This window comes from Zootoca vivipara, chromosome 10, assembly GCF_965207765.1.
Source record: "Zootoca vivipara chromosome 10, rZooViv2.hap1.1, whole genome shotgun sequence".
Lineage (NCBI taxonomy): Eukaryota > Metazoa > Chordata > Lepidosauria > Squamata > Lacertidae > Zootoca > Zootoca vivipara.
Window position 1 is genome coordinate 58,999,255 of NC_142593.1, and position 13,609 is coordinate 59,012,863.

General features: G+C 45.8%; 1 protein-coding gene across 8 annotated transcripts in view; it reads right to left on the reverse strand.

Moving 5' to 3' along the window:
• KIAA1328 (KIAA1328 ortholog) overlaps window positions 1–13,609 on the reverse strand; it is a 200,859-nt gene that overhangs the window by 14,484 nt on the left and 172,766 nt on the right. The gene's annotated exons all lie outside the window — the stretch shown is intronic.

Sequence of the window (13,609 nt, forward strand, 5' to 3'; positions counted from 1 at the left end):
TCCCTTTCCTTTCAGTCTCGGGGGGGGGGGGGGAACCGGCTTGTGCAGTGTTTTGTATTAAATTAGTAAGCACAAAAAAGCCCCTGTAAAATACATCAAGCCACCTTAGCTAATGAGAAGGGGTGAGGAGAGAAGAGGGAAAAACAACAACCAGAGCAGGCATCATGCAGAGACTGCCAAAATGCAACACACAACCACTGCCTCTCTCTATGTGTTATATGGGGAGGGAGGTTAATGGCTTACTATGAATGGGCAGATAGATCTTGCTTTGGTTCCTGCCCTAGCACGAGTGGGAGCAAAAATATTTCGGAGAACCGGAACAGCAGCAACCATCATCTAGTTCATGCCCCCAAGGCCAAGTCTAGACTGCCAGCAGCATGTGCAAAGCCTGCATTTCCTCCAAGGCAATAGAGACTTGGCCTATCCATGCAGCATAAAGTCTGGCAGAAATGAGGTTGTGAAATGAAGTGTACTATTTAAGATAGCTGGACTAGATGAATCCCAAGGCTGAACTAGATGAATCCCAAGCCGGAATTAAGATTGCCGGAAGAAATATCAACAACCTCAGATATGCAGATGACACAACCTTGATGGCAGAAAGCGAGGAGGAATTAAAGAACCTTTTAATGAGGGTGAAAGAGGAGAGCGCAAAATATGGTCTGAAGCTCAACATCAAAAAAACCAAGATCATGGCCACTGGTCCCATCACCTCCTGGCAAATAGAAGGGGAAGAAATGGAGGCAGTGAGAGATTTCACCTTCTTGGGCTCCTTGATCACTGCAGATGGTGACAGCAGTCACGAAATTAAAAGACGCCTGCTTCTTGGGAGAAAAGCAATGACAAACCTAGACAGCATCTTAAAAAGCAGAGACATCACCTTGCCGACAAAGGTCCGTATAGTTAAAGCTATGGTTTTCCCAGTAGTGATGTATGGAAGTGAGAGCTGGACCATAAAGAAGGCTGATCGCCGAAGAATTGATGCTTTTGAATTATGGTGCTGGAGGAGACTCTTGAGAGTCCCGTGGACTGCAAGAAGATCAAACCTATCCATTCTTAAGGAAATCAGCCCTGAGTGCTCCCTGGAAGGACAGATCGTGAAGCTGAGGCTCCAATACTTTGGCCACCTCTAGAGAAGAGAAGAATCCTTGGAAAAGACCCTGATGTTGGGCACTAGGAGAAGGGGACGACAGAGGACGAGATGGAAAAGACCCTGATGGAAAAGACCCTGATGGAAAAGACCCTGATGGAGGGCACTAGGAGAAGGGGACGACAGAGGACGAGATGGTTGGACAGTGTTCTCGAAGCTACGAACATGAGTTTGACCAAACTGCGGGAGGCAGTGCAAGACAGGAGTGCCTGGCGTGCTATGGTCCATGGGGTCACAAAGAGTCGGACACGACTAAACGACTAAACAACAACAACAAATTTAAGATAGCAGGTGGCGGGGCATACATTTTATGTTCCTCCACATTAAAACAAAGCTAACCTCTCTACGAACAGAAAGTCATCGCGGCAAAGGAGGCGACTGGAACTCTGCTAGGACAGCAGCAACCAAGGTGGTCATGCCAGCTGTCGGATGAGGATCCCTGGCCTGCCGGCTCGGGCTGAAGCGAGCTGGACTCCTGACAACACCTGGCAGACAGCGCATTTGCTACCCCTTTGCAAGGGCAGGGTGTTTTTGTTGGGAGGGGGTATACAATGGAGAGCATTCAAAAATGGTGCACCCCACCTCTGTAGTCTGAAGTAGTATGGGCCACGCCATCCCTTCCTAAATCTGCCACCTCATCCTGCAAAACTAGGAGACAGACAAGGCGACTTATGAAGCTGAGAGCTGGTTTACATGTTTACATGCACACAGGTAGATGCAAAGTGTGACTGATGAAACTCATGGGATAAGACAGGTATACTTGACTACACTGGGGAGTCAAGACTGGCTGCAGTTTTCATCTGAGTGAACATGCACCCTTAGTAGCAATTGCCAACCAATGATTGGCACGACCCGAAATTGCATAGACTGAGAAACATACGCATTGGGTTAAAGTTTCAAGCAGGGTGTCGGATTTAGGGGGAAATGGATGCATTCAGCTTAAATAAAGAAAAAACGATAATGTGATAAATGGTGTGTGTGGGTGTAGAATGATGCATCAAGACAGCAAAAGATAGGAAGGAAGGAAAGCATAGGCAGTTTATTTTTCACACTTGGAACATATACAAGGCGACCCACACCATACCATTCATTCTAAGATTTAAAATGTTAACATTGTTCTCTGGATTTCAGACATGCTGGTGAGCATTAAACTGTGTTGTCTCAAGAACTCAACTAGATCAAGGGCTTGTCCTGTTGAAACACTTTCCAAATATAAAATGAATGACCAGAATGGGAGAACTATACTTAAAGTGGATGCTTGGCATCAGTACAGGGAAAGCAATGTATGGATTTTGCAGGGCACTGCAGATGTGCGTTTTGCAACAACTGATTTGTTCATATAACAGCTTAATAATAATAATATTTTATCTAGGTAAGTGAAGCTTGGCGATGCAGCACACACGGTCTGCAGTTTCTGCCCCTCTACAATCCCCCAACATGGCTGTTTCATGCAGCTTTTATCTTCAGACCTGGAAGTGGAGGCAAGGCCCATTTCAGGCCCTTATCAGGGTTCAGTGTAAGAACATGCAAAGTGATATAAAAGCAACTTTGAGCATGGAAAGAGATATAGGGGCACAACTGAGGGAAAGGGATCAATGTGATTCATAATCTGCTTTAAGAGTCACTAAAGGGGAGTCCCAGAAAAGTAAAAAGCCTGTGACAATTAGGGTGTACGTGCCGAATTGTTTTCCAATGCTGTGTCAAATCATTACAACAAATGCAAAAGGAGAACTCTGCCATTTTATTTTATTTTTAAAGCATTTGTTTTGGCACTGTAGCACTGCTTAAGCCAACAGGAACATGGACAGGGGGAGACAATCATGTAAGATGCTTGTTTTGGACTTGCTCCATTTCTGAGGGGTTGACAAACCACCACAGTTATCAAGAAAAGGAATGCAAATGGCCAGTGAACTTAGCCCTAGAGCTCCTTGCTTCTCTTCCCAAAAAACACCCATCCCTGCTCCTTCCAGCTTGTCCACCATCTTTTTTTTCTGCCCGTTAATGTTTCTGGGACCATTCTGCTCCCTGACTCTATCCACTGCTCAATAACTCATTCAACATGCCTTGGTGACAAGAATCCTGGATCCCTCCCCAAGCCCTGTAATAAAATCTGAGAAGTTCTGCATTTGATTTTATGTCTTTTAACCCACCACAGGATTAGATACAATTTGGAACTGGGGAAAGTGGCGTTGGAGAATCTCCGAGCCCGACATCGAACAATGCAGCTCTTCCAAAGAAGCAGCCCTAAAAAGAGTTAAGCCGGCTCTCTAATGTGATTTGCACTTTATTTTCCCCGGCTTATTCTTAGTTTCAAAACCGTAATCAACTTATTGTCACACCACTGAGTGACGGAAACCTTGCCAAACTACTTCAAAAATTGACAAGGTTTCAGTTGCACTCAACAATCCCAGAAGACACATCCACTCATTTTAATATAAAATCCTATCAGAATTGCATAGCTGAATACCGGAGAAAAAAATTGAAAAAAAGTTTAAAGGACAAGTAGCTGAAAGAGAGCTCCCCCCCCACCCCCAACTCTCCTTCCAACCACACACCAGCAAAGTTTGGAAAAGGAGATGATCAAAAAGACTCAACGATCCAATGCTAGATTAATGCAAATATCTGCCTGCAAGCAAGTGTACTATTTGATTAAACTGGCATACATCAAGTACAATTAGAAAGGTTATTTATAACTAAGAAATACATAATTCTGTATTTTAATGAGGGTGACAATTACAGCCGACAGTTGCTAATTAACATTAATCCATTTGCACTGGGAGTCAGGGCGTTCCTGGCAGGATTTCACATTCTCGGCAATGGACACAATCCATTGCGCCACAGTCAAGCTGGTAATGGTGGGTGGCCCCTGAGATGAGCAAGTTGCCAACACAAAAGGCACCTCGCTACACTGTGCCCGATCCATTCCAAAGCCTTCGTTACCCACATGAAACATCATGGCTTCTTTTTGCTGTTGCCTTATAAATGGAGGCTGGATTTTCATGCTGGCCGCTCCCTGTAGACTTGTGGAGTTTCAGGTCACATTACAAGGAGAGCAAGAGCTAATTTTATTTCCTAAGCCAGCCATGGGTTTATGAACAGTTCTGAAGGGTCCAAAGGAGGTTTGCAGCACTGCTTGCGGAATGCTTCCTTCTCTCATTGAAGGAGACCAGGAAATCTCTTGCGGGGAGCGCTCATACCTTAGTGCTTTGTGATTTTCGAAGGGAGCCTTTTCCAGAAAAGCTCACGCTTAGAAAATGCTGTGCGCACACCTTGAACCCATGCCCCAACAACGTTCCAACACTGCATGTGACTCCCCCACCATCACTCCAGTCCACTCTTGGTTTATTTGACCCTGATTAGAAGGATCAAATGGGGTGAGGTTCAAATACCAGTCTCTTTACATGTGGAAGTTAATGGTGATGGAAGCCTGCAAATGCTGTCTAAAGGGTGACTCACATGTTTTCTTGAAACAACTTCCATGATGGACAGCACCACCACCACCATTTCTGATGCAGACAAATTGTATATGGAGTGAATTTATTGGAGAACCAGGCTCCCTTTGAAATGCCAGGCTCATCAGAATAGGACCTCTGGCCATAGCTGCCAAGTACCCCGTTTTCCCCGGGAAACCCCCGTTTTTACTTACCTTTTCCCGGTGGTCCCCCGTATCACTTTGTCTCCCGTTTTTCTCCATTATTTTCTCCTGCCGGTGGCCATTTTTTTTCTTTCCGATTTACCCTTCTATGGGCACAAAAAATGGCCGCCACCGGCTTCAAAAGTCGCATCTACGCATGTCCAGAAGTGCATAGACGCAACTTCTGGTGTCGGCGGCGGCCATTTTTTGTGCCCATAGATGGGCGGAGTGACACTGGAAGTTGCGTCGACGCACTTCCTGACATGCGTACAAGCGACTTTTGAAGCCGCCGGCGGCCATTTTTGGTGCCCATAGAAGGGCAAAGTGACACCGGAAGTTACGTCAACGCAACTTCCGGTGTCACACGGCTGCTGGTCCCGAATTCTGCAGTCTGGGACTTGGAAGGTTAGCCTCTGGCCCTCCCCCCTTCTCTCGCAAGACATTGATGGTTCAAATCTTATAGTGTTGCAATGCCTGGCTTGCCTGTGATTGGGAGAACTTGCTCACCCATCTTTGCTCTCGGAAGAATCAGGTGGCAGCTGTAGCCACGAACACCTTCTGTCTATCAGACCAGCTGGCTGCATCTCTGGCCTGGCACACAGGGATCTGGCGACTTTAATTTATGCCTCGGTAATCTTGCGGATTATGCATGGCTTCCCTGGAGAAGCTTCGACTGGGAGAAAAACATGGCTGCACATCACAGGACCCCGAATCCAATCCCCAGAAACTCCAGGTTGAACCAGGAAGCTCAGACAGCGAGAGGACTGACCAGGTATAAGGAAGTTTCCTATGCTTATCTTCTTCCTTTCCAGGCCACCTATTAAGATCTAGGTACAGGAAGGAACAGTGTGCTCTGGGTTCCATCGTTATATGAAACACCATCAGTGAAAGTCTGGAGAACATAAAATCAGTCCTTTGATGAGTGATAGGGTAACTGATTTGATCTTTGTACCGGTAATATTTTTTAAATAAACAAAAACTAAAAACCTGTTTCTGCTCACAGGGCCTGCATTTTATATTGGATTCTGTATCTTTATATTTATTTGGTGTGTTTTACGTGGAATTGTTAATTGCTTTGAGCTACAGGAAAAACAGTACATAAATATGATACATAAATAATGAGGGCATTTACAGTCAGATGGAGACAACGAAAGGGCAGAAATTCAAAGAGAAAAGCAGAATAAAAATCAAATATTTAAGATGATCTTGGAAGGATGAAGAGGAAACATCAACGGACACCCTGAAAACGGCACAAGCAGCAATGGCTTTGTACCATGGAGAGAGGCTTAAACATTCAAAGGACATCTTAAATTTAAGAGAAGCTCAGCAGCAGAGGAGCAAACTGTTTGCAGGGCTTGCAGAATCTTTTGCCTTAGAAACTGGAGGCACTGCAAAGGCAGGAGTTTCAAACTCTCTCTCTCTCTTTCCCCATTCCCCAGGGAACCCTTTTTGACGTGCAACTGGTCCATCACACGTTCTCATTGCACAGCACCCTTTCACACTAGGGCAAACCCAGGCCTATTTCTCTTTCACCCACCGCCCTACTTAGTGTGAGGGAATAGAGAACTCATTCAGCACTCCCTATGGTGACCAAAAAAACTCACTGCCGGGGATGACTGTGCAAACCTCCCTCAGGGAAGGTAATCTCCCATTACTTATGATCTCACTAAGGAAACCCAACCAGCAGTTTGAAAACTGCCGGGTTAAGGTGCATGCAAGGGGTTGGCTGAGAGTTGTGCCAGTGTGCCACTGTCAGGAAACTACAGGCCATGCCGGATCCAAATAGGAACTTTAGGTGGTTGGGCACGGCTAGTGGTGCATTTTACTGCCACAGCACATATCACAATATGTTATCAAAAGGGGGGGGGGGTTGGGAGCTGGTGTTTGATAAAAACAAGCTAGGAGTCCCCCCCCCCCCCGGACATGCTCTGCAACTTGAATAAGCTACGAAATAAGTGAAGGCACCATGAACTTGTCTAAATCCAGATCACAAACTTTTGGAGCTGTTGGGTTGCCCGACATGAAACTTTTGAACGCAGACCACACAGAGATCTCCGAATAACGGGCAAGGAGTTGGGCTAGTTTGCTTGAAAAATCCAGCATGATACAATCCTTAATCATCACTCCATTCCCTAGCAAAAGTTTCAGGCAGTTTCCCATTTGGGGAACAATCCACCAGGAAGTTCTCCTGAGGGTCTGGACCAGAGATCTTGGGTGCCACTGTCCTTTTCTATTGATTCATGGCTGTGTATCAACATAAAATGAATTCACTTCCACAGGAAACCTTTGAGGAAAAGGGGCCATCAAGAAGCTACAGACCGTTTGGGTTTTCTTCCTGAAATGGGATCATGGCACGGATTTCTACAAAGAACCTCAAGCACCCTATAATACACCATTTACAAAGTGCTGTAAATTCCATATTTATTTTGCGAGTGCAAGATAGATAGCTTATTTCTGCATACAGAGGTTGCCGGCTAAAATCAGGATAAGCAGTATTAATGTCCTATGGTCAGTATTATTGAACCTCCAAAGCAATAAACTACGAGTCGATAAATATTACATTTGCAACATAGTTAACATTCTCCTACTGTCTCTGGCACTTATTACACATTGTAACCGCAAGTCTACAATACATTATTCATATTTGGGGTGTCACTGAGTGATGGATTGCTGTAAGAGAGGCTGTCCTTTAAATAAATCAACAAATAAAAATGCAAATGTTAACATTTTCAGCCACAACTTTTCCCCATCTTGAATGGGGGGAATGAAAATTTCACATTATATCGACAGCAAGCAGAGAGAACAATTAACAACCTACACAGTGAATAAGAGAGATTAATTTGCCAATGTCTGCTTTTATCACTCGCATACGGAACTATATTGGACTTTTCATGATGTTAGTTCTCCTAAGGGAAAAAAGGGGGGGGGACTTATCTCCTCCCCTATTCAGAACTTAATTCGCCATCTTTCCCTTCACAAATCTTTTCTCCTCAAAACGTTTAGAAATTAGATCACCCCTCCCCCTTTAATATTAAAATTTTGACTGAGAAAGGGCACTTCTCCTGAAGTTTCCACTTAGCGAAAGATGTCTGAAGAATGCAAGAAGCCATGTCAAAAAGCAGAAACCCACTCAGTTCCCCGAGACGCCGAAATCTCAAAAGCAGTTGCAGTTCTAGGCACAGCTAATTCATATTTTTATTTACTACAAAGCGTTCAGTTCAAAGGATCCAGCGTGATAATATGGCACTGTGGACTTATTCAATATACAGCTCTGGGCATTGCATTTTACATCAAATATTAATTTGTTTAAAAGTCCCCAAATGCACATCTACCTGATCGGAGATGTGCTAGGCAAATCATGCCATTCCTCCTAACAGCCCCCAAACACAAATTTGCACAACGTAATTTGTTTTTCTAAAAACTCCAAAGGATGCAGCCATTGCGGATCTCTCCAATGATAGTGTCTCTGAGTTATTACTTAATATGTGCGCTACAGGAATGTGCAGGGACGGGCTCTTCATTGCAACGTGAGCCAAGTTGACTGCAAAGATAAAACTTTCGGTCAGGGGGAAGGCAGGCAAACCGCAGGAGGAATCCTGCCACTCCGGGCCCTGGATTCCTGATATTGGCCAATCCATTTGGTCTGGGATGGCAAAAGATGATGCACGAGTCACGGGGGGCCGAAAATCAGAGGGGTAAGCAGGCAGCAGCTTACTTTTATTCTGTTTCAGTTGTTTGCTCTCATACCCCTAAGCCAGGGGTGGCCAACTCCCAAGAGACTGTGATCTACTCATAGAGTTAAAAACTGGCAGTGATCTACCCCCTTTTTGGGGGTTCAGGTCAAAGTTGTTGAGCTTTTTTCAGGGAGGAGGAGGGGCTGTTTTTTAGGGTTTAGGTCAAAGTTTTTGAGTGGTTTTTTTAGGGAGGAGGAAAGTGCCGTTTTGATGGGCTGCAGGGTGAAAATGTTGAGCTTTTTTAAGGGGAGCCATAGTTGTTGAGCTTCTTTGGGGGGAGCCAGTGATCTACCAGTGATCTACTACAGATGTCCAGTGATCTACCAGTAGATCACGATCTACCTGTTGGACGTGCCTGCCCTAAGCCATTTAAATATGACTTAATTAATACTCCTCAGGCTCTGAAGGGAGCCATGGTGGGATACCAGCACCCTGACTTCTCCATCCTTGAGGGACACCACTGGCCAGGCCGTGGCAGTGAAGCAGATGTGCCCAGAGGCAAGAGCCGGCAGAAGACGTGCTCCCCTATTGTGGCCACTGCGTAGGACCACGGCATAAGTAGTTTGACCAAGATCATTACAAAAATAACCATAAAGAGTGGCTTGCCACTGTGAAATGAGAAAACCAACTGTTTAGAAGAGGGATCAGCAAACTTTTTCAGCAGGGGGCCAGTCCACTGTCCCTCAGACCTTGTGGGGGGCTGGACTATATTCTGAAGGCAAAAAAAATTGATGCTAGAGCACCACGAGCCCTGGTGGCTGCTTGCCTGTGTCTTGCGAGCAGCAGGGGCTAGCAGCGGCAGGACGATGAGCAGCGTGTGAAAGGGCTCTGGAGAGGGGCTGCTTAAAATGGCTGCCGCTCAAGCGCTGCTGCTGCTGGCACCAAGGCACTGCCCCCTTCCTCCTCTAGGCAGGTCAGGGAGAAGCCAGGAGGAGGGAGGAAGGAGGTGCCGCCACCGTGTGAGGGAGAGGGAAAGAATGTGTGTGCTGGTGATTCATGCGGCGATTCCTGGCCCGTCCACGGGCCGGATCCAGAAAGCAATTGGGCCTGATCCGGCCCGCAGATCTTAGTTTGCCTACCCATGGTTTAGAACAGCATGTGATGGCTGATGGGAGATGTAGTCCAAAACATCTAGAGGGCACCAAGTTGGGGGAGGTGATTTAGAAGAAGCTTTAGCTACTGCTTCTCCTTTCCCGTCTGGGCAAGATGGCACCCCCGCGGTGACAGCTGGAGAAGGGAAGGAGGGAAGAAGAGGCCACCACTGGGAGCTGGCCGATGACAGCTCACCCAGGCTGCTCCTTTCTTTTCCATTCCCCACAGGGCGGTTCAGCAGGTACGGCTGACATTTCACAGATCTGCATCTTTGCTTTGACATCGCCCTGCCTGGCTCCCCTCAATTATTTCTGATTTCTGCTTGCCTTCCCAAATCAGTCTCGGGAGAGGAGAGGAAAACGGAAAGAGATGGGGGATTTGTTCCTCCAGACCCTCTCGTCCCAAAAGTTTCCAGCAGTGATTACCTGGCCACAGAAAAAAATTAAAGGGGGGGAGGTCACACGTGGTGCATGCCATAAACACGTGTGAAGCAAACAGCCAGAGCAGAAAGTGACTCCGCACATCTGCTACTGGGGTACTGGTGCTAGTAATACAGGGAGCACTAAGTTGAGAGCACAGGCTTCATCACTTTGAGTGATGGAAATCAGCCAGTGGCTGCGGGGACCCAGCATTGGCACCCACCTGTCTTCTCCTCCCTGCCTCCAATGCTTCTTTTAAGGTATTTATTTGGTCACTGTGAGACCAGGATGCTGGACCAGATGGGCCATTGGCCTGATCCAGGCCAGGATGCTGGGCAGCCCAGGATACTGTACCATACAAATCCATTCCTTTTGCTTTGTCCCTCCTCGGTTTGGGAGACCAAGTTCATTTGTCCATCTCCCCAACCTGCTCTTCCCCGACCCCTTCTTGTGCTTGAATCCTGCTTGGTGGCTTCCCACATGGGTGCCTGGTTGGCCGCAGTGAGAACACGATGCTGGACTAGATTGGCCACTGGCCTGATCCAGTAGGCTCTTCTTACTTTCTTATATTAAGAATCAATCCCTACGAAAGCAAAGGCAGCTTCTGTCGCTGATGCTTGCCAACGCTTTGCATGAAACCTGGCTTGGCTCTACTTGCAAGAAGTTTAAATAGCCAGAAGTAATTACATATACTGCAAACTCAATTGGTTTTCTGCCTGCCGCTCTCTTCTCCTCCCCCCCCCCGCCCCGCAGCCCTCCTGTTCAGGCTCAAGTTTTGTTCAGCAAGTTTCAGCCCCAAACAAAGCAAACCATTAGGGTTAAACCGTTAACTGTGGATTCTAACAAACATGCTGACAGATCTTTAACTTTAGTGGCACACCAGCAGCTATAATTCTCCATATTGATTAATTTAGTTAGTTAAACCTGCAATCTAAGCTTATAACCCATTCAGTGATAAATTGAGACTGACCTGCTGCCCAAGCAGGTTTCGTGGATGAAGAATAGGATCGGGTTTAGGTCTCCCACAGAAATACTTGTCCATTTACCATTTTCAATTAGAGAAGCCCATGAGTAAGGGAAAGCAAAACAGGGCTCTTTAACCTGGTCAATTATACTAACACGCTGCACCAAAAGGGGCGGTTGGGGGGGGGGGGAGAGAAGGGAGAAAGAAAAAGCACATTCAAAAGGAAGGGAGAGAAGATTCGGGAAGAGCAGGCACCGCACTGGACAATCATTTATTGTTGTTGTTATTATTTAGCATGAGATGGAGAAAGGTCTGAAACCAATTTAAACACAAAAATGCAGCTGGACAGGATAGCAGACCATGAGGTCATCAGCCGGGCCCTGAATTCCTCCAGCTCTCTCTCCCCCTGGCCGAGAAAGTAGGAATGGGTTCAAGGGTAAGATAGAAGCTCAGCGCTCAACTTTTACCTGCTACAAAGCAAAAACCAAAAACAAACCTCTCTCTTTTATCATCAGCACCAGTACCAGAGTAATCTACCCAGCCAGGAGAAGACGGAGGAGAAAAGTTCTCCGTCCTAGCAATGTATTTTCTCAGGACTGGAGCACAGTGTGTTCCCTCTCCTGATATACCCAAGGTGGACATACAGAAGGAGAAAAGCACACTGGTGCTCAAGACCCCAGAAGGATCCTGCCTACACAGCCTACCTATATATGGGTAGACATTAGGAGCTATGGTGACATATTTTGTGTTGAAATGAACATTTCAAATCTAGCACAGTCTCCTAGTCTATGGCAGGGGTCAGGAATGCCACATTTGGCCCACCTGGCTATTTTTGCCATGCCAGGGAATGCTGCGACTGGGCCCAAAAGGGGTTGCAGAGCCCCTTGCAAGGTGCTTTGAAGACCCAGCTATCAGCAGGTTGGAGGGGGGGGGGGCTTCAAAGTGTAGCGATTGGGTTTCTGCAAGTACCAAGGATCGGCTGGTTGCCAGCACTTCAAGAAAGCTTTGCACAGCTGAAACCCGGGCAAACTACAACCAGATTGTCAAGCAGGCATCACATCAGGGAAGTTTTTCAGAAAATGAATGGCCACAATGGATCCTGATACAAGCATGAAAAGAGCCAATCCATCAATCATTTTCTTGATCAAAGAAAAAGTAAGTTTCTGTTGTACAAGTTTGTCAGTCAGAGCCTTTAACCTACTCCCAAAATGCTTGAATGCTCAGCCATTCTGTGCAAAAACTGGAAGGAATGATCGAACAGGTACACCTCTTTAGAGACATTCCACTACTGAACCCCCTTACATGCTAACATGCTCTGTTTTAAGTCTTCTTTCACAAGACAGAATCCAGCAATATGCAAAGTGGATAGGCTGTGCATTAAAAACACTAACAGGGAAGCTGATTTTATAAAGGCAAGGGGGATTTTCAGATACTACAAAACTTGAATCCATTTTGTCCCAATGCGAGGGCCCAGCACAGTATGGTTTAAAAACGGGCTCTGGAACAGTTGCTCACATTTTTTTGCATGAGTTCCTGAACTCTCCCAGTAGTTAAGTTTTTCAGAAGCCTGCACCTTGGGAGAACAGGCCCTTCTCAATGGTGGTGCCACATGTGTGGAACTCCTTGACATGCATCAATTCAATTGACACCTGCTTCAATGGCTTTAAGGAACCAGGTTACACACCCCTGAACTACCTTGTCAGCCATAAGCAGAGCCCAGTGTTACATGTGCACCAATGCTAAACAGGATTTGAAAGCAGGGTTCGAAATAGCCTTGCAAACCCCAGTCTAGGAGGAAAGACAGTTGGGCAGATGTAATGGTGAGCCATGATTTAAAACTGGCAAGTAATTTATGTCCAAAGAGACAGAGAAGGATGGAGCACCAACTCCCTAGTCTGTTTCCAGATTTGCAAAGAGGCAGAATAACGTAGCAAACACACTGGGTCAAAGGGTCCCTGCTCCAAACTGGAAGTGCCCAAGTCTCTTGCCATCAGCCCCCCCCCCCCCATTTTAAGCTGACCATTTGATGTCCAAAGCCAGGATTCGTTTTCAAACCGGGCTGAGATTTTCATATAATGCATTCTCAGCGTTGAGAAGACCAAAGTAAAGGCAATTGCTGTTATTAACCTTATTAGCCCAGAAGAAAAACAACTCTGCTTTTATCCTTCTGTAGTTCTTCACAAGAGCAATATTGCCATTTAAGGTTTCTGAAGGTGACTTATCAGAACTGCTGACTTAATGCGATTTTGTTGCTTGCCATTAAACAGCAAAATAACATTTGTATAAAATGGCTTAAAAGAAACACATCGTGATAAAATGTGGTGCAATTTGGTGGGAGCAAGGGCAATGGCACTGGGAGGATTAAAAAAAAACTTAAAGTGGACTTTGAAGGGAAAGAAAGGTCTAAACACAGTGAACACCATCCCTTTAAATTATTTACAAATGTATTAAATGTGTCAGGACTTATAACTTAAAAATACTTTCCCCCCTCTCAGGCTCTAAGTAAAAATTAAAGCATTAGAACTTGGCATATCCCTGCATTTCTTATTCTAACAAGCAATTTAAGGCTTACTATAAATGTCACAGGATATGGCAGTTCTAAGTTTATATTATCCAGCT